At 50.0% G+C, this 26,293-nt stretch overlaps 1 long non-coding RNA gene and 1 other non-coding gene across 2 annotated transcripts; both read right to left on the bottom strand.

Annotated features, from left to right (window-relative positions):
* Nucleotides 1–649: 649 nt before the first annotated feature.
* trnal-uag (transfer RNA leucine (anticodon UAG)) lies at nt 650–731 on the bottom strand. The gene has a single exon. It is a non-coding gene; the product is annotated as a tRNA-Leu (tRNA).
* A 627-nt stretch (nt 732–1,358) lies between these two features.
* Nucleotides 1,359–26,293, bottom strand: LOC140420816 (uncharacterized). The gene is made up of 3 exons (XR_011946596.1): nt 26,209–26,293; nt 9,022–9,260; nt 1,359–2,613 (listed from the first exon to the last, which is right to left on the bottom strand). It is a non-coding gene; the product is annotated as an uncharacterized lncRNA (long non-coding RNA).

Below are 26,293 nucleotides of genomic sequence, written 5' to 3'. Positions count from 1 at the left end.
GCAACATTTGCACAACATCCAACTCATTGGTAATATACGTTCAAAGCAACTGACAGAAACTGATTGTGTGATTGCAGATATCTAACCTAATGCCCTCGATCTCTTCTGTAAGCATGCTATGATTTTATATGAATAAAACAAGCATCGTGACAGCTGGAGCCGGGGCTGAATGGTGAAGGTGATAAGAGTTGAAATCGATTGGGGTCGTCCCGGTCAGGTGTGGTTGCTGGGTTACGGGTGGGTGTGGGCTAATGGAACGCGCAGTTTCAGGGGCCGGTGTAGACTCGATGGGCCGAATGGCCTCCTTCTGCACAGTAATTTCTTTGAAGACTCTTGAGGAAGTCACCCTGAGCAGTGCGGTCAGTCGGATTTTCCTCGTCGACACGACACAATGGATTTCAAATCTATCGCCTTCATCACTCGGACACGGCTGCAGCTGTCATGATGCTAGTTTTATTCATGTAAAATCATAGAACGCTTACAGAAGAGAACGAGAGCATTCAGCCCCACCTATTCCTTGTCACGGTGTAATTTATATTACTTCGCCTCCTCCTCCTTCCCCACCGACCGACCCACCCAAATGCAGCTGGACACTTGTCAACTGCCTGGAACTCATCAAAAGGACTTGCTGAAGAGAGTCAGCTATCATTGGCAGCGGTGGGATTTGAACCCACGCCTCCATAGAGACTGGAGCCTAAATCCAGCGCCTTAGACCGCTCGGCCACGCTACCACGTCCTTGCGGTTCCTTTCGCCCTGATAATTCCGTCCATTCCGCTTTCTCCATAACGTGATTACTGTCCTGTTTTATAGCTAGTTGTCGACCCCTGTAATATCCCATCCCCAGTTCCGTCACCACTTTCCGGCGTACCCTGGCTGAAATCCCGGGGATTGGTCTGATCATGGGGAAGAACATGTGGGAGTGAATATTTAAACATTGCAATGAAAACTCCCGATATCCATGTCGTCAATATCACTGAGATTCTGAAACTCATTGATTCCTGTTCTCTCCCAGTGATAGGAACACAATATCTTTTCAACATTAATCACACAATCCTCTTTCTTACTGTTCTTTACTAATTTTGATGTGGAGATTCCGGCGTTGGACTGGGGTGAGCACAGTAAGAAATTTTGCTTTGATTTCTTTAACACAAAATGATCCAGTCACATAAAGAGCCATTGATTGTGCCGTGTTTTTTTTCCTGGCGCGCTCCTCCTTCTACTTATAACCATGATGTGGAGATGCCGGCGTTGGACTGGGTTGAGCACAGTAAGAAGTCTGACAACACCAGGTAAAAATCCAACAGGTTTGTTTCAAACACTCGCTTTCAGAGCACTGCTCCTTCCTCAGATGAATGAACCTCGTCATTCACCTGAAGAAGGAGCAGTGCGCCGAAAGCTAGTGTTTGAAACAAACCTGTTGGACTTTAACCTGGTGTTGTAAGACTTCTTACTTCTACGTATATTCCGACATAATTCTGCTTTGTGCACTTTGACTATAACAAAACATTGCCCAAACTTTGCCAACCCTGCTGTGTGTCAGTAAGTTCCCAGACAAATAGATTTATGAATATTAGTTTCAAATAAAATGAGATAAATTAGATCAAGCATTACATCAAGATTGTAAGAAGTCTTAAAACACCAGGTTAAAGTCCAACAGGTTTGTTTCAAACACTAGCTTTCGGAGTGCTGCTCCTTCTTCAGGTGAATGAAGAGGTATGTGCCATCAACATATATATAAACAAAGTCAAAGATGCAACACAATGCTTTGAATGCGAGCATTTGCAGGTAATTAAGTCTTTACAGATCCAGAGATGGGGTAACCCCGTGTTAAAGAGGTGCGAATTGTCTCAAGCCAGGACAGTTGGCAGGATTTCACAAGCCCAGGCCAGATGGTGGGGGATGAATGGAATGTGACATGAATCCAAGGTCGCGGTTGAGGCCGTACTCATGTGTGCGGAACTTGGCTATAAGTTTTTGCTCGGCGATTTTGCATTGTCCCGCGTCCTGAAGGCCACCTCGGAGAACACTTACAGAGGCTGAATGCCCTTGACTGCTGAAGTGTTCCCCGACTGGAAGGGAACATTCCTGCCTGGCGATTGTTGCGCAATGTCCGTTCATCCGTTGTTGCAGCGTCTGCATGGTCTCACCAATATACCACGCTTCAGGACACCCTTCCCTGCAGCATATGAGGTGGACAACGTTGGCCAAGTCGCACGAGTATGTACCTGGTGGGTGGTGTTCTCACGTGTAATGGTGGTACCCATGTTGATGATCTGGCACGTCTTGCAGAGATTGCCATGGCAGGGTTGTGTGGTGTCGTGGTCGCTGTTCTGAAGGCTGGGTAGTTTGCAGCAAACGATGGTTGCTTGTGGTTGCGCGGTTGTTTGAAGGCAAGTAGTGGGCGTGTGGAGATGACCTTGGCAAGATGTTCATCTTCATCGATGACGTGTTGAAGGCTGCGAAGAAGATGTTGTTGTTTCTCCGCTCCAGGGAAGTACTGGACGACGAAGGGTACTCTGCTGGTTGTGTCCTGTGTTTGTCTTCGGAGGAGGTCGTTGCGGTTTTTGCTGTGGCTCGTTGGAACTGTCGATCAATGAATCGAGCGCCATTTCCTGAAGATAGATCAAGAAGATACATCAAGAAGATGTGTATAACATCCAACTCATTCGCAATATTAGTTCAAAGCAACTGATAGAAACTGATTGTCTGATTGCAGATATCGAACTGGAAGCCACCATCGCACCGAGTGAGTCCGCTGTCAGTTTAAATATTCGCCATGATATGGAGATGCTGGCGTTGGACTGGGGTGAGCACAGTAAGAAGTCTTGCAACACCAGGTTAAGTCCAACAGGTTCCCACTCACTAGCTTTCGGAGCACTGCTCCTCCCTCAGGTGTGTGAAGAGGTAGGTTCCAGAAATATATATATAGACAAAGTCAAAGATGCATTCAAAGTATCGTCTTGCATCTTTTCTCTATGTATATGTTTCTGGAACCTACCTCTTCATTCACCTGAAGAAGGAGCAGTGCTCCGAACGCTCGTGATTCGAAACAAGCCTGTTGGATTTAACCTGGTGTTGTAAGACTTCTCACTGTTTAAATGTTGTTCAGTGAAAAGTTCAATCATCCTTCGCTGTGTAATTCAGCCAATAAGAAATCTCCAAACAAACAAAAATACAGAATGTGTCAATCTCCTCTTGCAAAATGTTAACATGTTGTTATTCTCTATACCATTTACTATGAAGATTTATGAAGTGAGTGAGTAAAGTTTATTGTGGTTTTTCCTCAGTGTGAACACGTTGATGGAACATTGGGCTCTGAAGTTTTAATGCACGTTTCGTAGTCTGGACATTGAAAAGGTCTCACCTGAGACTTCCGGTTGCGGTGATGCGGAGCTAAGCCGCGCGTTTCGGCAGCTCCCGCGACTACGGACTTTCGGGCTCTCCAGAGGAGTACCAACGGAGCTGTTTTTGATTTAATCCCGTGTGGGAAGGTGCAATGAGGTCCCCCCTCACAATATATGGCAGAGATCAGCGGTGGAGCAACGAGGAAAGAGGCCCTGGAGCAGAGACCAAAACGAGGGAAAAAAGGCAAGATGGCGGAGGGCGGAGAGCGAGCAGCGTGGGGGCCAGACCAGCAGGTGTTCCTCAAGCGATGTGTGGAGGAGCTGAAAAAGGAGGTGCTGGCGCCGATGCTGTTGGCGATCGAGGGGTTGAAGGAGACCCAGAAGACCCAGGCGGTGGTGCTTTGTGTGGTGAATGAGAAAGTGGATACCAACGAGGATGAGATCCTGGGCCTGGCGGTAAAATTGGAGGCGCACGAGGCAGTGCACAGGAGGTGGGCCGAGAGAATTGAGGTCCTGGAGAACAGGTTGAGAAGGAATAACCTCCGGATTCTGGGTCTTCCCGAAGGAGTGGAGGGAGCTGATGCCGGGGCGTACGTGAGTACGATGCTCCATTCGCTGATGGGTGCGGAGGCCTCTCCGACCCCCCTGGAGCTGGAAGGAGCTCACCGGGTCCTGGCGAGGAGACCCAAGGCTGATGAGCCACCAAGGGCGATAGTGGCAAGGTTCCACCGCTTCGCAGACAAAGGAAGTGTGCTGAGATGGGCCAAGAAGTAGATGAGCAGTAGATGGGAGAACGCGGTGATCCGAGTATACTAGGATTGGAGCGCGGAGGTGGCAAAGACCGGACCAAGGCGGTGCTGCATAAAAAAAGAGTCAGGTTCGGAATGCTGCAGTCTGCGTGACTGTAGGTCACTTATCAGGACCGACACCATTATTTTGAAACGCCAGAAGAGGCTTGGACCTTTATTCAGATGGAAAAACTGGACTCGAACTGAGGAGATGTGGTTGTATAGGGGGTTGTAAATATGGGTAAAGAATATTGCATGGGTGGGATGATGGAGGGGGATGTGAGTCGAGTTCTGGTTAAAATTCCTAAAATTTCCTTTTTTCTTTTCTGTAGACAAGATGATGATGATGGGGAATGTGGGCGTCGGTGCTGGAGGGAGGTGAGACTTGGGGATGAGGGAACTGGGATAATGGCCACAACAGGAGCTGCGCCATAGGGGGCGGGGCTGGTTCAGGAAAGGGCGGGCTTTTTCCCGTGCCAAAGGGGGGGGGGGTGGAGGAAGGTAAGGAGGTGGAGAGACTCCCACATGGGGGAGATCAACGGGAAGGCGGGGGAAGCCGGGGTCAGCAGAAGTCAGCTGACTCACGGAAGTAATATGGGGGGAGCAAAAGAGCTAGATTGGATCTAGCGGGGCGTGGGTGGGGGGAGCCTAGGGTTGCTGCTGCGCTGTCCGAGGGGGAACTGAAAATGGAAGAGGTGGTCGGGGCGGGGATCCCCCGCCTGGGGGACTGGAGGGTGCGGGAGGCGCGAGCACGGGACTGGCCTAAGATAGGAGATGGCTAGTCGGCGGGGCGGGGGGGGTTAGGTAACTCCCCAATCTGGCTGATCACGTGGAATGTGAGAGGTCTAAATGGGCCGGTTAAGAGGGCCCGAGTGTTCGCGCACCTAACGGGACTGAAGGCAGACTTCTTCAGGGACTGCTTCAGGAGACACATCTGAAGGTGGCAGATCAGGTCAGGTTAAGGAAGGGACGGGTGGGACAGGTGTTCCATTCGGGGCTGGATGCGAAGAATGGAGGGGTGGCAATACTGGTGGGAAAGGGGGTGTCGTTTGTGGCCAAGAACATAGTACCGGACAAGGGAGGTCGATACGCGATGGTGAGTGGTAGGTTGCAGGGGACGGAGGTGGTACTGGTGAATGTATATGCCCCAAACTGGGACGATGCTGGATTCATGAAACGGATGTTGGGGCGTATTCCGGACGTGGAGGTAGGGAGTTTGATAATAGGTGGGGATTTTCACACGGTGCTGGACCCAGCATTAGATCGTTCCAGATCTAGGACGGGGAAGAGGCCGGCTGCGGCCAAGGTGCTTAGGGGGTTTATGAATCAGATGGGGGGAGTAGATCCGTGGAGATTTGCCAGGCCCTTGGCCAGAGAATTTTCTTTTTTCTCCCACGTTCATAAGGCCGACTCCCGGATAGATTTTGTTGTTCTGGGCAGGGCATTGATCCCAAAAGTGGAGGGAACGGAGTATTCGGCCATAGCCATTTCAGACCATGCCCCGCACTGGGTGGAGCTGGAGTTGGGGGAGGAGAGGGACCAACGCCCGTTGTGGAGGTTGGATGTGGGACTGCTGGCAGACGAGGAAGTGTGCGGGAGGGTGCGGGGGTGTATTGAAAGGTATCTGGAGGCTAACGACAACGGGGAGGTGCAGGTGGGAGTAGTATGGGAGGCGGTGAAGGCAGTGGTCAGGGGAGAGTTTATCTCCATCAGGGCTCACAGGGTGAAGAGAGAGGGCAGGGAAAGGGAGAGGTTAGTGGGGGAGATTTTAAGGGTGGACAGCAGCTATGCAGAGGCTCCGGATGAGGGACTACTCAGGGAGAGACGAAGTCTCCAGACGGAGTTCGACCTGTTGACCACAGGGAAGGCAGAGGCACAGTGGAGGAAGGCTCAGGGGCCGATATATGAATATGGGGAGAAGGCGAGCCGGATGCTGGTACACCAGCTCCGTAAGAGGATGGCAGCGAGGGAAATAGGTGGAGTCCAAGATGGCAGGGGAACTACGGTGCGGAGGGCAGGGAAAGTGAATGAGGCTTTTAAGGCCTTTTATGAGGAACTGTATAGGTCCCAGCCCCCAGGGGGAAAAGAGGAGATGCGGCAATTCTTGGATCAGTTGAGGTTCCCAAGGGTGGAGGTGCAGGAGGTGGCTGGTTTGGGGGCGCCAATTGGGGTGGAGGAGCTGGTTAAAGGACTGGGGAGCATGCAGGCAGGGTTGGCCCCGGGGCCGGATGTTCCCGGTGGAGTTCTACAGGAAATATGTAGACCTGTTAGCCCCATTGCTGGTAAGGACCTTCAATGAATCAAGGGAGGGGGGGACCCTGCCCCCGACAATGTCGGAGGCGACGATCTCTTTGATCTTGAAGCGGGATAAGGACCCACTGCAATGTGGGTCATATAGACCGATCTCGATCCTTAATGTAGATGATAAGTTGCTGGCAAAAATGTTGGCCATGAGGATTGAGGACTGTGTCCCGGGGGTGATTCATGAGGACCAGACGGGATTCGTAAAGGGTAGGCAGTTAAATACTAATGTGTGAAGGCTCCTAAATGTGATAATGATGCCATTGGTGGAGGGAGAAGCGGAGATAGTGACAGCCATGGAGGTGGAGAAGGCCTTCGATTGGGTAGAGTGGGAGTCTCTGGGTTTGAGGAGGTTTGGGTTCGGGGGAGGGTTTATCAGTTGGGTTAAGCTCCTGTATAAAGCCCCGGTGGCGAGTGTGGTCACGAACCGGCGGAGGTCGGAGTATTTCCGGCTGTATCGAGGGACGAGGCAGAGGTGCCCCCGTCCCCTCTGCTGTTTGCATCAGCAATTGAACCTTTGGCCATGGCGTTAAGGGAGTCAGGGAAATGGAAGGGGGTGGTTCGAGGGGGAGAGGAACATCGAGTGTCGCTGTACGCAGACGACCTGTTGCTGTATGTGACGGATCCAGTGGAGGGGATGGTTGAGGTAATGCAGATCCTACGGGAGTTTGGAGACTTTTCGGGCTATAAGCTCAATGTGGGAAAGAGTGAGCTCTTTGTGATCCATCCGGGGGACCAGGGAAGAGGGATAGACGACCTACCGTTGAGGAGGGCGGAAAGGAGCTTTCGATACTTGGGGATTCAGGTAGCTAGGAGCTGGGGGGGCACTGCACAAACTTAATTTGTCGCGGTTGGTGGAACAGATGGAGGAGGATTTTAAAAGGTGGGACATGTTGCCACTCTCGCTGGCGGGTAGGGTACAGTCGGTTAAAATGATGGTCCTCCTGAGATTTCTTTTTGTATTCCAATGCCTCCCAATTGTGATCACTAAGGCCTTTTTTAAGAGGGAAAGCAGGAGCATTATGGGATTTGTGTGGGCAAGCAAGACCCCGGGGGTAAGGAGGGGGTTCTTGGAGCATAGCAGAGATAGAGGAGGGTTGGCGTTGCTGAATTTGGCTGGTTACTATTGGGCAGCCAACGTGGCAATGATCCGTAAGTGGGTGATGGAGGGAGAGGGGGCGGCGTGGAAGAGGTTGGAGATGGCATCCTGCAAAGGAACACGCCTGGGGGCGCTGGTGACGGCACCGCTGCCGCTCTCGCCGACAAGGTATACCACGAGCCCACTGGTGGCGGCAACGCTAAAGATCTGGGGGCAGTGGAGATGGCACAGGGGTGCGACGGGAGCCTCGGTGGGGTCCCCGATCAGAGACAACCATCGGTTTGTCCCAGGAAGGATGGACGGGGGATTTCAGAGCTGGCATCAGGTAGGGATTAGAAGAATGGGGGACCTGTTCATTGACAGGACGTTTGTGAGCTTAAGGGCGCTGGAGGAGAAGTTTGGGCTACCCCCAGGAAACGCTTTCAGGTACATGCAAGTGAGGGCGTTTGTGAGGCGGCAGGTAAGGGAATTTCCGCTACTCCCAGCACAGGGGATTCAAGAGAGGGTGATTTCGGGTGTATGGGTCGGGGAGGGCAAGGTGTCAGCGATATACCAAGAGATGAAAGAAGAGGGGGAGGCTTTGGTAGAGGAGCTGAAGGGTAAATGGGAGGAGGAGTTGGGGGAGATTGAGGAGGAGCTATGGGCTGATGCCCTAAGTAGGGTTAATTCCTCTTCCTCGTGTGCCAGGCTTAGCCTGATACAATTTAAGGTGGTTCATAGAGCGCATATGATGGGGGCGAGGCTGAGCAGGTTCTTTGGGGTGGAGGACAGATGTGGGAGGTGCTCAGGAAGTCCGGCGAACCATGTCCATATATTTTGGTCATGTCCGGCACTGGAGGGGTTCTGGAGGGGAGTGGCGGGAACAGTATCTAAGGTGGTGAAAGCCTGGGTCAAGCCAAGCTGGGGGCTAGCACTATTTGGAGTAGTGGACGAGCCGGGAGTGCAGGAGGCGAAAGAGGGCGGCATTCTGGCCTTTGCGTCCCTAGTAGTCCGGCGAAGGATCTTGCTAATGTGGAAGGAGGCAAAGCCCCCCAGTGTGGAGGCCTGGATAAATGATATGGCTGGGTTTATCAAGTTGGAAAGGATAAAGTTTGCCTTGAGAGGGTCTGCGCAGGGGTTCTACAGGGGGTGGCAACCGTTCCTAGACCATCTCGCCGAGTGTTAGAGGAAGGTCGGACAGCAGCAACAGCAACCCAGGGGGGGGGAGTGGGGGACATCGTTTGGGGGGCGGGGAGGGGAGGGGGGGGGGGAAAGGGGGGTTTCTCTGGGGGGCATTTGAGCAAGAAAACACATGGTAGGATCCGGAAACTGACATGTACGGGAAGAATCCACTGTACAAAGTTTTGTATCTTATTGACTTGCCATGTTCATGTCTTGCCACGCGAGTTATTTTTCCTTTTTTACGGCGGGGGGTTGTTTGTAAGGTAGAAAATATTGTTATTGAAATATTCTTAATAAAAACATATTTTTTTTAAAAAAAGGTCTCACCTCAGTATGTACTTGCTGAAGTCACTGCAGGTGGAACGAGGGAGTGAATCCTTTCCCACACTCTGAGCAGATGAATGGTCTCTCCCCAGTGTGAATTTGCTGGTCTTGCAACAGGTTGCATAACTGCGTGAATTCCTTCTCACATTCAGTGCTGGTGAATAGTCACTCCTAGTGTGACTTCCCAGGTCGGACGGATAATTAAATTTTTGTTCCATTTCTGACTGGATATTCAGTGAATCCTTGTTCATGAACAAAAGAGGAACTGAATCAGGTAAACCACTTTGGAGTGTTTGGAATGTTTACATTTCATTTCATTTCACCAATAAAAAGACGTGATAGCATGGCCGAGCAGTCTATGGCACTGGATTTAAGGTCCAGTCTTTATGGCGACGTGGGTTCAAATCCCACCACAGCCAACATTTCAGCTGACTTTCTTCAGCATATCCTTTTGATGGGTTCCAGACTGTTGACGAGTGCACTGCTGGATTTGGGTGAGTGGGTGTGGGAGGAGCAGGCGAGGCAATATAAATTACAGCATGATAAGGTATAGGTGGGGCTGAACACCACCAACCAGGTACGTGGTACATACTCGTGCAACTCAGCCAATGTTGCGTACCTCATACGGTGCAGGAAAGGATGTTCCGAGGTGTGGTACATTGGCGAGACCACGCAGATGCTGCGACAACAGATAAACGGACATCGCCCGACAATCGCCAAGCAAGAATGTTCCCATCCAGTCGGGGAAAACTTCAGCAGTCAAGGGCATTCAGCTTTTATTGGTAGAGGAATGGAGTTTCGGAGCCATGAGGTCATGTTGCAGCTGTACAAAACTCTGGTGCGGCCGCATTTGGAGTATTGCGTGCAATTCTGGTCGCTGCATTATAGGAAGGATGTGGAAGCATTGGAACGTGTGCAGAGGAGATTTACCAGAATGTTGCCTGGTATGGAGAGAAGATCGTATGAGGAAAGGCTGAGGGACTTGGGGCTGTTTTCGTTAGAGAGAAGAAGGTTAAGAGGTGACTTAATTGAGGCATACAAGATGATCAGAGGATTGGATAGGGTGGACAGTGAGAGCCTTTTTCCTTGGATGGTGATGTCTGGCACGAGGGGACATAGCTTTAAATTGAGGGGAGATAGATATAAGACAGATGTCAGACGTAGGTTCTTTACTCAGAGAGTAGTAAGGGAGTGGAATGCCCTGCCTGCAACAGTAGTGGACTCGCCAATACTAAGGGCATTCAAATGGTCATTGGATAGACATATGGACGATAAGGGAATAGTGTAGATGGTCTTTAGAGTGGTTTCACAGGTCGGCGCAACATCGAGGGCTGAAGGGCCTGTACTGCGCTGTAATGTTCTATGTTCTATGTTCAGCCTCTGACCTTCAGGTAATCATTCTCCAAGGCTGCCTTCAGGCGCAACAAACCAAAATCGCCAAGCAGAAACTTATAGCCAAGTTCTGCACACATGAGTACGGCCTCAACCAGCACCTTGGATTCATGTCGCATTATATTCACCCCCCACCATCTGGCCTGGGCTTGCAAAATCCTACCAATTGCCCTGGCTTGAGACCTCAGTCTGTATTTATATTGCCTCACCTCCTCCTCCTCCCTCCCCACCCACCCCTCACTACCCCCAACCCCCCCCCCCCCCCCCACTCTCCAGAGTCACCCTGATTGGTCTATGAAAAGGACCCAATGACTCTGACCAGGTTTCAATCAGCAGCGCCCCTTGTTCTCAGTCCCACTCAGCCTGGCTCCGAGCTTCACCTCAACCAGGGCTCACAACCATTCGCGGAGAACAATGTGACTTCACTGACCACAAGGGGTGGCAATTGAGGATCTGAATGAAGTTTGACTTTGATTGGTAATACGGTCCCAGACCAGACCAGTGGCTGTACTGAAGCCCCAAAGGTTTAGTTTATTTTAAGACTGTGCAGAAAGAATGATTCGCTCCAGGAGTGATTGCATGAAGAAATAGGGCTTTGGAATTTCTAAAACAAAACTTTACTATGAATACAATAATAGGGGCATCACTATGGTGCACTGCTGCCTCACGGCGCCCAGGACCCGGGTTCTATCGCAGCCGCCTGTCACAGACCATGTGGAGTTTGCACATTCTCCCCGTGTTTGCGTGGATCTCAACACCACAACCCAAAAAGCGGTGCAGGGTAGATGGATTGGCCATGCTAAATGGCCCCTTAATTGGAAAAGAAAAGAATTGGTCCTCTAAATTTGATACAATATTAAACTTTTAACTTCACATGAAGAGAACCCCTTTGCACAACTTTAAAATTTCCCATTAAACAACAAGAAAATGAACATACAGCTCTCAATCCAGCTTAAAATTAGCAGGGCAAAGAGAAATACATAGAAACATGCATAGAAAATAGAAGCAATTCAGCTCTTCCAACCATCTTGGCCATCATCAAGTTCAATAGCCTGCCTCCAGTCCCTTGGGGGTAACACCGACCACATGGCCCTTCCCCTGGTCACCCCCAGTCATTCCACACTGCCCCCCATGGGCCTGGCAGGTGCACCCCCCCCCCTCACTCCCGCCCAGCCACCCCTGCGAGCCACAGGGCCGGCAGCCCACGGTTGCGCCTCTGCATGTCCTACCTTCTCTCCTTCCCTCATCAGCCATGACACCTGTTACCTGATTTTTAAAATCACACGTGAAATTGCCATCAGTAATTCATCTGGCAGAGGCAGAGCATCACGGAATCCCCGTGATGCTCTGGAGAATACCGGGTCAGGCCCACTAATGAAATGCCAATGACATTTACTATATACTATATACGGAGTAGAATGCATTCACGCCACTGTCGGGGCAGCAGAGCATGGCATTCTGTTGGGCATTCTGCCAGCCCGATTTTTGTCACACGAACGATTCTCCACCCAATCGCTTTTCCCGATTCCAGCGTTGGCCGATGAAGAATCCTGTCCGAGACTTGGAATGCAATTGTGGATATTTGCAGGCCTGAAGGATTGGGATAGGGTAAGGTTCTCAAGTACAGAACCAGTACAGACAGTTAGATGGATGCCCCCCTCCGCCACCCACCCCCCTCCCCATGCTAGGATGGACCAGCCTAGCTAGGGTTGGTCCAGACCACGTGACCTGACTGCCAGCTTTGCTTCACTTTTACACCAGGTGTCCCTACAGATTCCAGCAGCTAATGAACACCGAGGAATTGGCAATGGTGACAATCTCTCGATTGCAGAAGAAGAGAGCATAACCAGGCAATGCTGCAACAAATCTATCATGTAAGAAGTTGGTGTTGGCTTTCTATCTCTATCCATATTGGACAGGCCTTGTATGTATGGAGGTGTCGGCCGAGCTAGACTGGCTGATTCTCAATCCTATTCCAGAGTTGCTTTAATCACAGCCCGATCTCCTTACAGTTCCTGAACTGGGGGGAGGAGGAAGTCTGATCCTTGAGTGCGCAGATCACCTCAGTTAGGTTGTAGCATTCTATTTATATGGAAGCAGTCTTGCATTAATCTATAAATCAGTGGTAGATTAGAGATTCCTTTGCTCATTCCAAGACTCATCTCATTGCTGCAGTCAGCAGATTCACTATGTTCTCCTGGGGGGAGAGGACGAGGAGAGAGAGATGTACTACTTCCTGATTGGATCTGAGGAGGCTAATAATCAAGCTGAGACGGGGCTGCAAGCATACAGTTGGGTCAGAACGAAGATGAAATACTTGCCAATACTGAATAGTTTTGTAATGTCACACCTTCGGCAAGCAAGGAGCATTGTAAAATCTGGGGCTAGGTTCTCCTATGCAACATCCAAATCACTGGTGGTTCAGTTTATTATTCTAAGCATCCTTAGGCTACGCTACATTCTAGTGAACAAGGTACAAATCTATAGAGCAAATTGCTCTTTGCTCAATTTAGTCTCCATTCTGAATGTCCCGAATATAGAATATTTCCTTCCAGTCATTGGTCTGCCTGATCTCATTACATTGTGGGTCATTAGATCAGGTGGCACTTTGTGGTAATGTCTTGGGCGCGGGGTGGTAGCGAGTGGGCATCGTCTTCCAATCCACAGATGTGCCGGTGTTGGACTGGGGTGGGCACAGTAAGAAGTCTTCCAACACCAGGTTAAAGTCCAACAGGTTTATTTGGAATCCTGAGCTTTTGCAGCTTCATCAGGTGAGTGGAAAAGGTAGTTTACAGAAACAAGGTGACACATTGAATGCGAGTCTTTGCAGGGAATTAGCTCATAGCTCATCAAAGCTCATAGTCACCACCGAGCTACTAGATTCCAGCAACTCTTCCCTGTGTTGCAGGCTTGTCCTGGACTTGACTTAGCACCACAGCCAATAGCAGAATGTCTCTCGCCTTTCAAATCTGAACTTTGCCCTTCTGCCTTTCTGAACTTCCTCTGCAAAACAGCAGCTTATGTTTCCCGTTTTCAGTTTTAGTTGCAGACTTACAGTAAATATGAATTGAGAGAATTAATTTGGGCCAACTGCCATTATCTCATTTTCCCCCCTTTCCACAGGAACAATCACTGGATCCAGGATATGAAGCTGGCAGAGGTGCCCACAGTGTTAATTTTGAAGTCACGTCACGAGTTTGTTGCTCTTTTTGGATATGAAATTACACCTGAAGATTATCATCGCTCACTTTCCTGTAGCTGCTGGTTAATCAAAAAGTTAGATTTTATTAATGCATCGATTCCAGTCCAGTTTACTTCAGCTTTCTCCCCAAAACAGGGAAAGAACTTTTATGAAGCTAAGCTTGACTCCGGGTAATTGTTCATCTTCGGCTCTTGCTGATGGTTATCAGGAAGTCATTTGTTTATTTCCATGGACTCCCCACTCTCCCATTAGTACTCATGCTTTTTATGGTGTCATGGATCAAATAATATGTAAGTTGTCTATTACACAAGATTGGCAAGATTTCCTCTCCCTGCTACGAACATATCTTGCCTCCAACTCACACCTTTGTGCTGGACGTGCTAATAGCCATGACTGAACTTGCTCAGTGAGCTGGGCATTTAGTGGCCAGGTATTATATTTAATGTTATAAAACTGTTTTGTATGTAATAAAATGTCCATCCTCTCTGAATACTGACTGTTACAGCGTATACCGATATTTGCTGCTGCAACCTGTTGTAGGAACCAAGGATGGATGCCATTAGTTTTAACCTTGCTGCTTGCATGGCTGCAAATTATTGGTTTGAGGGAGTGCGGAGGTGGTGAAGAGGAGGGCTGGGTACAATCGAGCGAAGGCAGTGCTGCACAGGAAGGGGGTGAAGTTTGGCATGTTGCAGCTGGCGCGACTGTGGGTCACCTACAAGGACCGGCACCATTATTTTGAATCTCTGGAGGAGGCATGGGCCTTTGTTCAGGCCGAGAAGTTGGACACAGATTGAGGGTCGGGATGGGTGTTTGGGGATTGAGGTTGATATGTTACTTTTTGAGGGAGGGACCTTTGCTCTTGTTTTTTTTCTTTCTCGTTCGGTGAGGGTGGTTGGGCACTGTTTTGGTTGGGTTGGTCGGGGGGGCTCTTGGAGGGGGGGGCCGGGTGGAGCAGGGGTGGATGGCCGGCAGTGAGGTGGGGCCCCACGGGGGACGGGGAGGCCTGAGTCGAGGGTAAGGGGATTGGGCCTGTAAAAGGAGCTGCGTCAGAGGTGGCGGGGCAGGGTAGGTGGAAAGCGCGGGCTTTTTCTCGCGCTGAAGACTGGAGGGGGTAGGGAAGCGAGGGTTGTTTCCCGTGCTTGGGATGGAAGGGGGAGGTGGAGAGCCTGCGGATGGGGAATGGAAGAGGAGGGTGTGCCACACAATGAGAGGAGTCGAAGGAGAGGCGGCAGTGGCCGGGGTCAGCTGACTTGCGGAAGTGCAATGCAGGGAGTAAAGCAGCAAGAATGGGTCCGAGCCAGGCCCGGGGGGCGGGGGGGGGGATCGAATTGCTGCTGCTATGGTCAAGGGGGAGCTGGAGCAAGTGGGGGGTGTCGAGGCGAGGGTCTGCGCCGTGGGGAATGGGCCGAGCGTGGGGTGCGGGCGCGTGGCTGGCCAAGGAGGGGTTATGGCTAGTCGGCGGGGGAGGGGGGCGGGTAGCCCCCTGAAATGGCTGATAACCTGGAATGTAAGGGGACTGAACGGGCCGGTCAAGCGAGCCCCCGTGTTTGCGCACCTGAAGGGGCTGAAGGCGGATGTGGTTATGCTCCAGGAGACACACCTGAAGGTGGCAGTTGAGGAAAGGGTGGGTAAGTCAGGTGTTTCATTCGGGGCTGGATGCCAAAAATCGAGGGGTGGCGATCTTGGTGGGAAAGAAGGTGTCATTCGAGGCGTTGAGCATTGTGGCAGACAATGGCGGTAGGTACGTAATGGTGAGTTGCAGGGAGAGAGGGTGGTACTGGTCAATGTGTATGCCCCGAACTGGGACGATGCGGGTTTTATGTGGCGCATGTTGGGTCGGATCCCAGACTTGGAAGTGGGGGGCCTGATAATGGGGGGGGAGACTTTCAAACGGTGTTGGATCCGGCACTGGATCGCTCCAGGTCTAGGACGGGTCGGAAGCCAGCGGCCGCTAAGGTGCTGAGGGGGTTTATGGACCAGATGGGAGGGGTGGACCCTTGGAGATTTGCAAGGCTGGGGGCTAGGGAATTTTCATTCATCTCACATATCCATAAGGCCTATTCCCGGATCGACTTTTTTATTTTGAGCAGGGCGCTGATAGCGAGAGTAGAGGATACCGAGTACTCGGCGCTAGCCATTTCGGATCACGCCCCGCATGGGGTGGACTTAGAGCTGGGGGAGGAGAGGGACCAGTGCCCGTTGTGGTGCTTAGAGGTGGGGCTCTTGGCGGACAAGGAGCTGAGTGAGTGGGTCAGAGGAAGCACAGAGAGGTACCTGGAGGCCAACAATAACGGGGAGGTCCGAGTGGGGATGGTATGGGAGGCGCTGAAGGCGGTGGTTAGGGGAGAGCTGATCTCCATTAGGACCCACAAGGAGAGGAGGGTGCAGAAGGAGAGGCTGGTGGGGGAGATGGTGAGGGTGGACAGGAGGTATGCGGAGGTGCCTGAGGAAGGACTGTTGAGGAAGGCTGCGAATTCGACCTGGTGACCACCAGGAAGGTGGAGGTGCAGTGGAGGAAGGCCCAGGGGGCGATTTACGAGTATGGGGAAAAGGCAAGCCTTTGGCGCATCAGCTTCAGAAGCGGGACGCAGCTAGGGAGATCGGGGGAGTTAAGGATAGGGGCAGGAGTGTGGTGCGGAGTGGGGTTGGCATCAATGGGGTCTTCAGGGACTTTTATGAGGAATTGTATCGGTCCGAGCCCCCACTGGAGGGAGGGATGGGCTGCTTTCTGGACCAATTGAGGTTTCCGAAGGTGGAGGAGGGACTGGTGGCGGCATTGGGGGCCCCGATTGGGCTGGAGGAGCTGACCAAAGGGATAGGGAGCATGCAGGCGGGGAAGGCACCGGGACCGGACCGTTTCCCGGTCGAATTTTATTAATATATGGACCTGTTGGGCCCGTTGCTAGTTAGGACCTTCAATGAGGCAAAGGGGGGGGGGGGGCCCTTGCCCCCGACGATGTCCCGGGCACTGATCTCCTTGATCCTGAAGCGGGACAAGGATCCCCTGAAGTGTGGGTCTCACAGGCCGATTTTGTTGCTAAACGTAGATGCCAAGGTGCTGGCGAAGGTCTTAGCCATGAGGATTGTGTGCCGCAGGTCATCCACAAAGACCAGACAGGGTTTGTGAAGGGGAGGCAGTTGAACGCGAATGTGTGGAGGCTTCTGAACGTTATCATGATGCCAGCGAGGGAGGGGGAGGCGGAGATAGTGATGGCAATGGATGCTGAGAAAACCTTCGCTAGGGTAGAGCGGGGTTACCTGTTGGAGGTGCTGAAGAGGTTTGGGTTTGGGGAGGGGTTTGACAGGTGGGTTAGGCTGTTGTATGATGGCAAGTGTGGCCACGAACAGGAGGAGGTCTGAGTACTTTCAGTTTTTCGGTTGAACCGAGGGACGAGGCAGGGGTGTCCCCTGTCCCCCCTGCTCTTCGCACTGGCGATTGAACCCCTGGCTATGGCACTGAGTCGAGGAACTGGAGGGGGTTGGTACGGGGTGGGGAGGAGCATAGGGTGTCGCTCTATGCGGACGACTTGCTGCTATATGTGGCGGACCCGATGGGAGGAATGCCGGAGGTAATGAGGATCCTCAGGGAATTCAGGGATTTCTCGGGGTACAAGCTCAACATGGGGAAGAGCGAGCTGTTCGTGGTTCACCCAGGGGACCAGGAGAGGGGAATTGGCGAGCTCTCACTAAAAAGGGCGGAGAGGAGCTTCGGGTATTTGGGGGTCCAGGTGGCCAGGAGCTGGGGGGCCCTGCATCGGCTTAATTTCACAAAGTTGGTGGAGCAAATGGAGGAGGAGTTCAAGAGGTGGTACGCGTTGCCGCTGTCCTTGGCGGGCAGGGTGCAGTCAGTCAAAATGACGGTGCTCCCAAGCTTTCTGTTCCTGTTCCAGTGCCTCCCCGTGTTTATCCCGAAGGCCTTTTTTAGGCGGGTCAACAGGAGTATAATGGGGTTTGTGTGGGCGCGAGGGACTCCGAGGGTGAGAAAGGTGTTCCTGGAGCGGAGTAGAGATGGGGGGGGGGCTGGCGCTGCCCAACGTCTGTGGGTACTACTGGGCCGCCAATGCGACGATGGTGCGCAAGTGGGTGATGGAGTGGGAGGGGGCTGCATGGAAGAGGCTGGAGACGGCGTCTTCTGTAGGTACGAGTCTGGGGGCACTGGCAACGGCGCCGCTGCCATTCCCTCCAAGTAGCTATACCACGAGCCTGGTGGTGGCGGCTGTCCTCAAATCTGGGGGCAGTAGAGGCAGCACAGGGGGGGGAAGTTGGGGCCTCGGTGTTTACCCCAATACGGGGGAATCACCGGTTCGTCCCAGGGAGAACAGATGGAGGGTTTTCAGGGTGGCACAGGGCAGGGATACGAAGGTTAGGAGACCTGTTTGTGGACGGGAAGTTCGCGAGCCTGGGTGAGCTGCAGAAAAGTATGGGATCCCCCCCAGGGAACACCTTCAGGTACTCACAGGTAAGGGCGTTTGCCAGGCAGCAGGTGGTGGAGTTCCCGCGGCTGCTGCCACGCACAGTGCAGGACAGGGTGCTCTCGGGGAGGGGGGGGGGGGGGGAGTGGGGAAGATCTCGGAAACTTACCAGGTGATGCAGGAGGAGGAGGCCTCTATGGTGGTGCTGAAAGGTAAGTGGGAGGAGGAGTTGGGAGAGGAGATCGAAGAGGGGACGTGGGCAGATGCACTAGGGAGGGTGAACTCTTCCTCATCGTGCGCGAGGCTCAGCCTCATACAGTTTAAGGTGCTGCACAGGCCACATATGACCGGGATAAGGATGAGCCGGTTCTTTGGGGGCAAGGACAGGTGTGTTAGGTGCTTGGGGAGCCCAGCGAATCACACCCATATGTTCTGGGCATGCCCAGCGCTGGAGGAATTTTGGAGGGGTGTAGCGAGGACGGTGGCGAGGGTGGTAGGTTCCAGGGTCAAGCCGGGCTGGGGGCTCGCAATATTTGGGGTGGCAGAGGAGCCGAGAGTGCAGGAAGCGAAAGAGGCCGGTATTCTGGCCTTTGCGTCTCTGGTAGCCCGGCGGAGGATTCTTCTTCAGTGGAAGGATGCGAGGCCCCCAAGCGTGGAATCCTGGATCAACGATATGGCGGGGTTTATTAAGTTGGAGAGGGTGAAATTTGCCTTGAGAGGGTCGGTACAAGGGTTCTTTAGGCGGTGGCAACCGTTCTGACTTCCTGGCAGAACGGTAGACATTGGTCAATGGCAGCAGCAACTCGGGGGGAGGGCGGGTTGCTTTTTTTTGGACTGTGGTTTGTACTCAACCCTGTTGGGTTCCTTTTTCATTTTGTTATTGATATTTTATGAAAACCTTAATAAAACATTTTTAAAATTTTTTTAAATGAGTTCACCATTCACCTGAGGAAGGAGTAGTGCTCCGAAAGCTAGTGATTCGAAACAAACCTGTTGGACTTTAACCTGGTGTTGTAAGACTACTTACTATGCCCATCCCAGTTCAACACTGGCATCTCCACATCATGAGTGAGGGATAAATATTGGACAGGACACGGGACCCTGTTCTCTGTTAAAACAGTGATATGGGATCTTCTATATCCACCTGAACCTCACTGTAAAATCTCAATCAAAGCACAGCACCTCTGCCAGTGCAGCACTCTCTCAGTACAGTACAGTGTCAGCCGATATGTCAATGGGTTTTGACATCAGAACCTTTAACATAGCGGATAATGTGTTACTGAGTGGGAGAAATAGAACTCATAACTCCACTCTAATCCTTCCATTAATTTTGTTGAGGAATTTATTTCACCCAGAGGTAGGATCTGGAGCTCTCTGCCTGAGCTGGAGACACAGGGAAAACAATCCCTCTGCCCCCTCCCCCACCCAGCCTCGCCATTGGATTACAGAAAAAAACACTTGGAAAACAGTTGAGTGCTGTAATATACAGAGGAACACAGCAAGAGCTCGTCTGTGGCATTGAACAAGATACAGTAAGAAGTCTGACAACACCAGGTGAAACTCCAACAGGTTTGTTTCAAATCACTAGCTTTCGGAGTGCAGCTTCTTCATCAGATGACCTGATGGGGGAACTGAGAGCAGATAAGAACACACATAATACAGAGGGGAGAGGGGAGGCAAGGAGGAAACCCAAGGGAGTCGCAGAGAGAAACTTGGAGGAAAAAGGAAGGAGAGGGGACAGGAGCCCCCCTTCCCCCCCCCCCCCCCCCACCACCACCACACAAACAGCACGAACCACAGAGGAGAGGAGTGGAGCACAGTAATATGGCAGCCATGGCAAAGGTTGGTGCCAGAAAAGAACCAGAAAGGGAGGTAAGGGGCAGGGAGGGGGAGAGGGTGGAGAGAGAGAATGTTTGCAAAATTTGTAAATAAGAAACGTCACAATGCGTAAATATCAGGTGCATTATATGTTAAATTGTTATTCTTTCAAAACTGGAAAAATGCCAATAAAAATATTTCAAGAAAACAATCTTTAAGTAGCACATATTACTCTGAGTCAGTCTGTGAGATGGTGAATTAATGTATGAATCTGCTTCAATAGATCCACCCATTTCTATTACAAACTGTAAGAAATGCCAATATTACTGCCCAGTGACAGTCAACACTTACATCACTTTATTCACTGTGCATCACAAACTTTTGCTGCTTGTCATTTTCCCGGCAGTATTTTAAGAGTTTGGTTAAAAAGGTTCGAAGGAAATGAAGAATCTGCTGCCACAGTTACCAATTATAAACAACTTTAGTCCCTTTCACATGAGAAGAAACTTTCATGAGGAGCAAGTTTCCACAAGTTCTATCAGCCAAGGTTCCCCAATTTAAGCTCATAGAAAGTTTCACTCACTCGGGTATTGTGCTGCTCAGAGGTTTAGTGAGTGGGATATAATCTACCTGCGTTTCTGCTGATTGAAGCTGCAGTTGCTGCACTCTGCTGGTAGCGGGAGATTGGAGCGTGTGGGCCTCACTCACTGTGGAGCCAGGGAAGAGAGAATTGATGGGTTTGTTTCAATCCAAAATATCCAAAGGTTTCAACTGGGTTAGATGTAGGTGCATGGGAGATCTAATTCTTTTCTCATTGTCTTTGAAATTAATATTTGAAATGAATAAGATATTTATGTGGGAGCTCACCTGGTACCAGTGAAGCTGATAAAGCTTTGGTAACATTTTCTTCTGATGAATGACAACCCCAGAACAGTGAGACAATGGATGCTGATGGGGAGGAAACAGCAAAAGTTCCATCCCTGGATGGTTTTGAACCACAACCTTCAATAAACAAACCGAATATGCTGACATGTGTCACAGAGACGGCGGTGACAAAAGGTCAAGATATTCTAAACCAGGGAGTCAACAAGTTAAATGCTTCTGATTGCCACTACCAGAATTACAATTGCTCGCTGTCAGTTTTATTCTTCCAAAATAAAAGATGGGACATTCATTGTGGATACAGGGGAACAGTCTGATCCCGTCCACTGCACACCCATCCATGTCACCGGGGACCAGCTCTCCTCTCACCGGTGCCATCGCCCTTGGAGCCTTTAGATGTCTTGTCGGTTACCGAGTATTCTGATTGTCCAAAAGCTCACATTAGGTTTAGATTCCAGATGTGCAGTAACGAGAATCCTTCAATGTCTCAAATCAGTTAATTTCACTGATAACATCAAAGTCAATGTTCCAGCATCTTAAAAGAAGAGAAAGGTGCCTTGACCGTCTCTGCTCATTCGGAAGGTTCACCCTTCATTCTCCTCCGATTTCGGTTTCCAAAGAGTTTCTAAAGATTCACAAAACTGGAGACTGGGTTTTCAGGTTTGGTTCCTTCTCCATTTATTCAAAATCTCTTCTGAATCCTACACCTTGCATCATGTCCAGGGTTGAGGAAATTCAGTTTGATGGAGAGGGCTCTTGGATGCCACACTCGGATCAAATGCTGCCAAGATGTCAAGGGCAGTCACTCTCCCCTCACCTCTGGAGATCAGCTCTTTTGTCCATGTCTGAACCCTGGCTGTAATGAGGTAGGAAACTGAATCACCCTGGTTGAACATAATCTGCATGTCAGTGAGCAGGCTACTGCTAAGTATGTACCTCTTTATAGCAATTGATGACCCCTTCCATCATGTTACCGATGTTCGAGAGTAGTTTGTGGTAATTGGTCGGATTGGATTGGTCCAGTACAGGACATACAATTTTCCACGTTGACTGGTCAATGCCAGCGTTGTAACTGTACTGGAGCAACTTGGCTATGGGTATGGTTAGTCTGGAATACAAATCTTCAGTTCTATTGCAGAATATTGTCAGGCCCATAGCCATCAAATGCTTACAGCCATTTCTTGAAATCATGTGGAGTGAATCAAATTCACCGAAGACTGGGATCTGTCATGCTGGGGACCTCAGGAGTATGGCAAGGCTCAGGATGTCATCACTCTGTATTTCTTGATGAAGATTGTTGCAAATGTTTCAGCCTTTGTCTGCTGTGCTGGGCTCCCCATCATTGATGTTGGGAAACTTTGTGTATCCTCTTCACCCGGTTATTTGTTTTTGTTGTCCATCGCCTTTTATGACTGGACATGGTGAGGCTGCAGAACGTCGATCTGATCTTTTGGGTGTGGGAACTCAGTGATTGTGTAATTTTAAAAGAGCCGGGAACTTATGCTATATTAAGTAAAACAGGGTGAAGTGAACACATAAGCGAGAAACAATCCAGTTTGATGTAAAAAGGACAGGAATAGAGTAATAAGAACAGAGACAGGTTACAACATAGTATTCAAAGACAAAATGTGTACTTCATGTGATGTAAACCATGAGGTTTCACATCCATTGGCTGAAATTGCAGCTGCTGTGAAAATATGGACGTCAGTTGCTCTCTATATTAATAGGCCAAAAATCCACTTCCTATTGCCTTGTCACCTTGGTACCAATATTTAAAGATGAACTAATTACAGGGGAACAAGACTGATTGGTGCACTTTAAGGTCCGCAATTGGGTTAAGGAAATCAGTTTTGTGGTGATATTGTGGAGTGTAGAGATCGGGATTGTTTTCTTTAGAGTAAAGATGCGAGGCTATGAAAAGGATGTTTCCTCTTGTGGCAAGATCCAGAACTATGGATTAACTGTTTACAAATAAGAGGTTGTGCATTTAAGACAGAGGTGAAGAGATTGTTTTCTCTCTCAGAGGGTCAAGAGTCTTTCGAATTATCTTCGTCAAAAGGTGGTGGTAGCAGATTCTACGATATTAAGACAGAGGTAGATATTTTCTTGGTTGGCCAGGGGGTGAAAGGTTATCGGGTGTAGGCAGGAATGTGGAGTTAAAGTTGAAATCAGATCAACGACGATCTTACTGACTGACAGAGCAGGCTTAAGGGGCCGAGTAGCCTACACCTGACCCTAATTTGTATATTCATTTGTAACTTGTGTTTGAGATATTAAAGAGACTCGAAACACCATGTGTTGAACAGAAAGCTAATATATTATACTTTTACATACGGCAATACCCCTATAACATGGCTGGAGTCCATTAATATCACCAACAGACCCAAATGAAAATAGTTCAGTCCTGGATGTGATTAAACTAATCCAATCAGTGCGATTACTTGTGAACTCACTGCTCTGTCAGCAGATTGTCAAGTGATTGAAACCCTTCCCACACTTGGTTCAGGTAATGGTCTCTTCCCAGTGTGAACTGTTTGGTGTGTCTTCAAGTTGGATGAATCCCTTCCCATTCTGGGAATAGATGAACAGTTTCACCCCAGTGTGACTGCGCTCATGGGCAGTGAGTTGAGATGACCACCTAAACCCAGTCCCACAATGTGAGCACCTGAACGGTCTCTCGTCTGTGTGAACACGTTGATGATTAATCAGGTTCCCTGAACTTTTATAGCACTTTCCACAATCTGGACATTTATACGGTCTGTCGTCAGTGTGAACTCGTCGGTGTCTCCGCAGGGTGGATGAATCAGCGAATCCCTTCCCACACTCAGAGCAGATGAATGGTCTCTCCCCAGTGTGAGTGCGCTGATGTTTAGTGAGGTCAGATGACCACCTGAACCCATTCCCACAGTGAGAGCACCTGAATGGTTTCTCATCAGTGTGAACACGTTGATGGAACATCAGGCTCTCTGAACTTTTGAAGCACTTTCCACAATCTGGACATTGAAAAGGTCTCACCTCAGTATGTACTTGCTGATGTCTCATCAGGTGGAATGAGTTAATGAATCCTTTTCCACACTCAGAACAGGTGAACGGCCTCTCACCAGTGTGGATTTGCTGGTGTGACAGAAGGGAGCATAACTGAGTGAATCCCTTTCCACAATTGGAGCAGGTGAATGGTCTCTCCCCAGTGTGAGTGCGCCAATGTCTTTCCAGGTCAGATGGATAATTGAATCCTTTCCCACAATCCCCACATTTCCACGGTTTCTCTGAAGTGTGACGGCATCTGTGCTCTGACAGGTCAGAAGATGTGCTGAATCCTCGTCCACACAGACCACATGTGTATGGTTTCTCCCCACTGTGAATGGTGCTTTTTCCTTCCATGTTCAAAATCCGATGATATTCAGGTTATGATAAATTGGGCGACTCCCTCAGATCCTGGTCTGATGTTTGGTTTCAGTTTCCCGACTGCAAAACCTCCTCTGTGAAATTGATTTAAAACAGAAAAAAAGGGAGTGAGAGAGAATCCACAAAAACACAAAAGGCAGGTTGTGAAATTGAGCTGAATGAATCTGGTCATTTTTGTGGGCCGGCACTAAGAAAAAGTGACATGAAAGCTGCTGGATTTTTGGGGAAACCCAATTGGTTCACTAAGGTCCTGCAGGAAAGTCAACCTGCTCTAAGCCTACATGGGCAGCACAATAGCACAAAGGGGAGCACTGTTGCTTCACATCTCCAGGGTCTCAGGTTCGATTCCTGGCTTGTCACTGTCTGTCCATAGTTTGCACATTCTCCCTGTGTCTGCGTGGGTTTTCTCCGAGTGCTCCGGTTCCTCCCACATGTCCTGAAAGACATGCTGTCAGGTAAATTGATTGGATGTTTTGAATACTCCCTCTGTGTACCCGAACAGGCGCCAGAATGTGGCGACTACTGTCTTTTCACAGTAACTTCATTACAGTGAGCCTACTTGTGACAATAAAGAGTATTATATGATTACAAGACATTGGCTTCTGTCACATCAGAGAGCAAGAACAAGTGAGGGAAATAAATTTGTAGAGTTACACTGACAGTGAGCGATGAGTGTGAAAGGGGAGAATGAGAAGTATTTCATACATTCTATTTGGCTTTGATCTTTGGGTCCTCGCTGTCCACGGGGATAGTGCCAGAGGACTGGAGAGTGGCAAATGTTGTTCCTCTGTTCAAGAAAGGGAATAGGAATGACCCTGGTAATTATAGGCTAGTTAGTCTTACTTCGGTGGTCGGGAAGATAATGGAAAAGGTCCTGAAGGATGGGATTTATGACCATTTTGAAAGATGCAGCTTAATCCGGGATAGTCAACACGGATTCGTGAAGGGTAGGTTTTGCCTCACAAATTTGATTGAATTCTTTGAGGAGGTAACTAAGTATGTAGATGAAGATAGAGCAGTTGATGTCGTATACATGGATTTTAGTAAGGCATTTGATAAGGTTCCCCAAGGTCGGCTCATGAAGAAAGTAAGGAGGTGTGGGATAGAGGGAAATTTGGCCAATTGGATAAGTAATTGGCTATCACATGGAAGACAGAGGGTGGTGGTGGACGGAAAATGTTCAGACTGGAGACCAGTTACCAGCGGTGTACCACAGGGATCATGCTGGGTCCTTGCGATTTTTGATATTGATCAAATGACTTGGAGGAGGGGGCTGAAGGGTGGGCCAGTAAATTTGCTGATGATCTTGGTTTCAGTCAATGCTCGGCACAACATCGAGTGCTGTAGGGCCTGTTCTGTGCTGTTCTATGTTCTAAAGTAATCAAGGCTTTGACATACTCTCCCAAACCCCCAATATCCAACACCAAGAAGGACCAAGGTAGCAGGTGTATGTGAAAATTATCACCTCCAAGTCACAGACTGTCTTACAGTATCATAGAATTCCTACAGTGCAGAAGGAAGCCATTCGGCCATCGAGTCTGCACTGATCCACTCCGCCCTACACCTGCACATCCCTGGACACTAAGGCAATTGAGATCATGACCAATTCACCTAACCTGCACATCTTTGGACTGTGGGAGAAACCGGACCTGGGGGAAATGTACTCAAACACAGAGGGAAGATACAAACTCCACAGTCACCCAAGGTTAGGTTCCTGGCGCTGAGGCAGCAATGCTAACCACTGTGCCGCCATGCCATCTTTACTCATCTGGCACCCAATCTCCTCCATTTAAATATCAGAAAGACGAAGTGGGGTTATGGATTACGTCGGGTGCTCTTTCGGAGGGTCGGTGCAGACTCCAGCCTTCTGCACTGGCCGCATGCTGAGTGTTTCCCCCCCAATTGCGCATGCGCCTTGTCGCACATTGGCAGCTGGAAACATGGCTGCCGTGAACTCAGGAAAAGCTGCGGCGAGAAATTTTTTTCGGGGTTTACGGTTTACACATGTTTATGAAGCCTCTCAGCCCACCCACCGGATCCATCGCCCCCCTCATTTCCGCCATTTAATTCACTTACTAATTGAGCAGCAAATAAAAATCAACTGTATCGTCGCCATTATTCACACAGCAGATACGCCACTCACTAGCCCCGCCACTCATTG

The sequence above is a fragment of the Scyliorhinus torazame genome, chromosome 5 (assembly GCF_047496885.1).
Source record: "Scyliorhinus torazame isolate Kashiwa2021f chromosome 5, sScyTor2.1, whole genome shotgun sequence".
Taxonomy (NCBI): Eukaryota; Metazoa; Chordata; class Chondrichthyes; order Carcharhiniformes; family Scyliorhinidae; genus Scyliorhinus; species Scyliorhinus torazame.
Note: the sequence above shows the minus strand (reverse complement) of the source record. Positions and strands in the feature narration are given on the sequence as shown.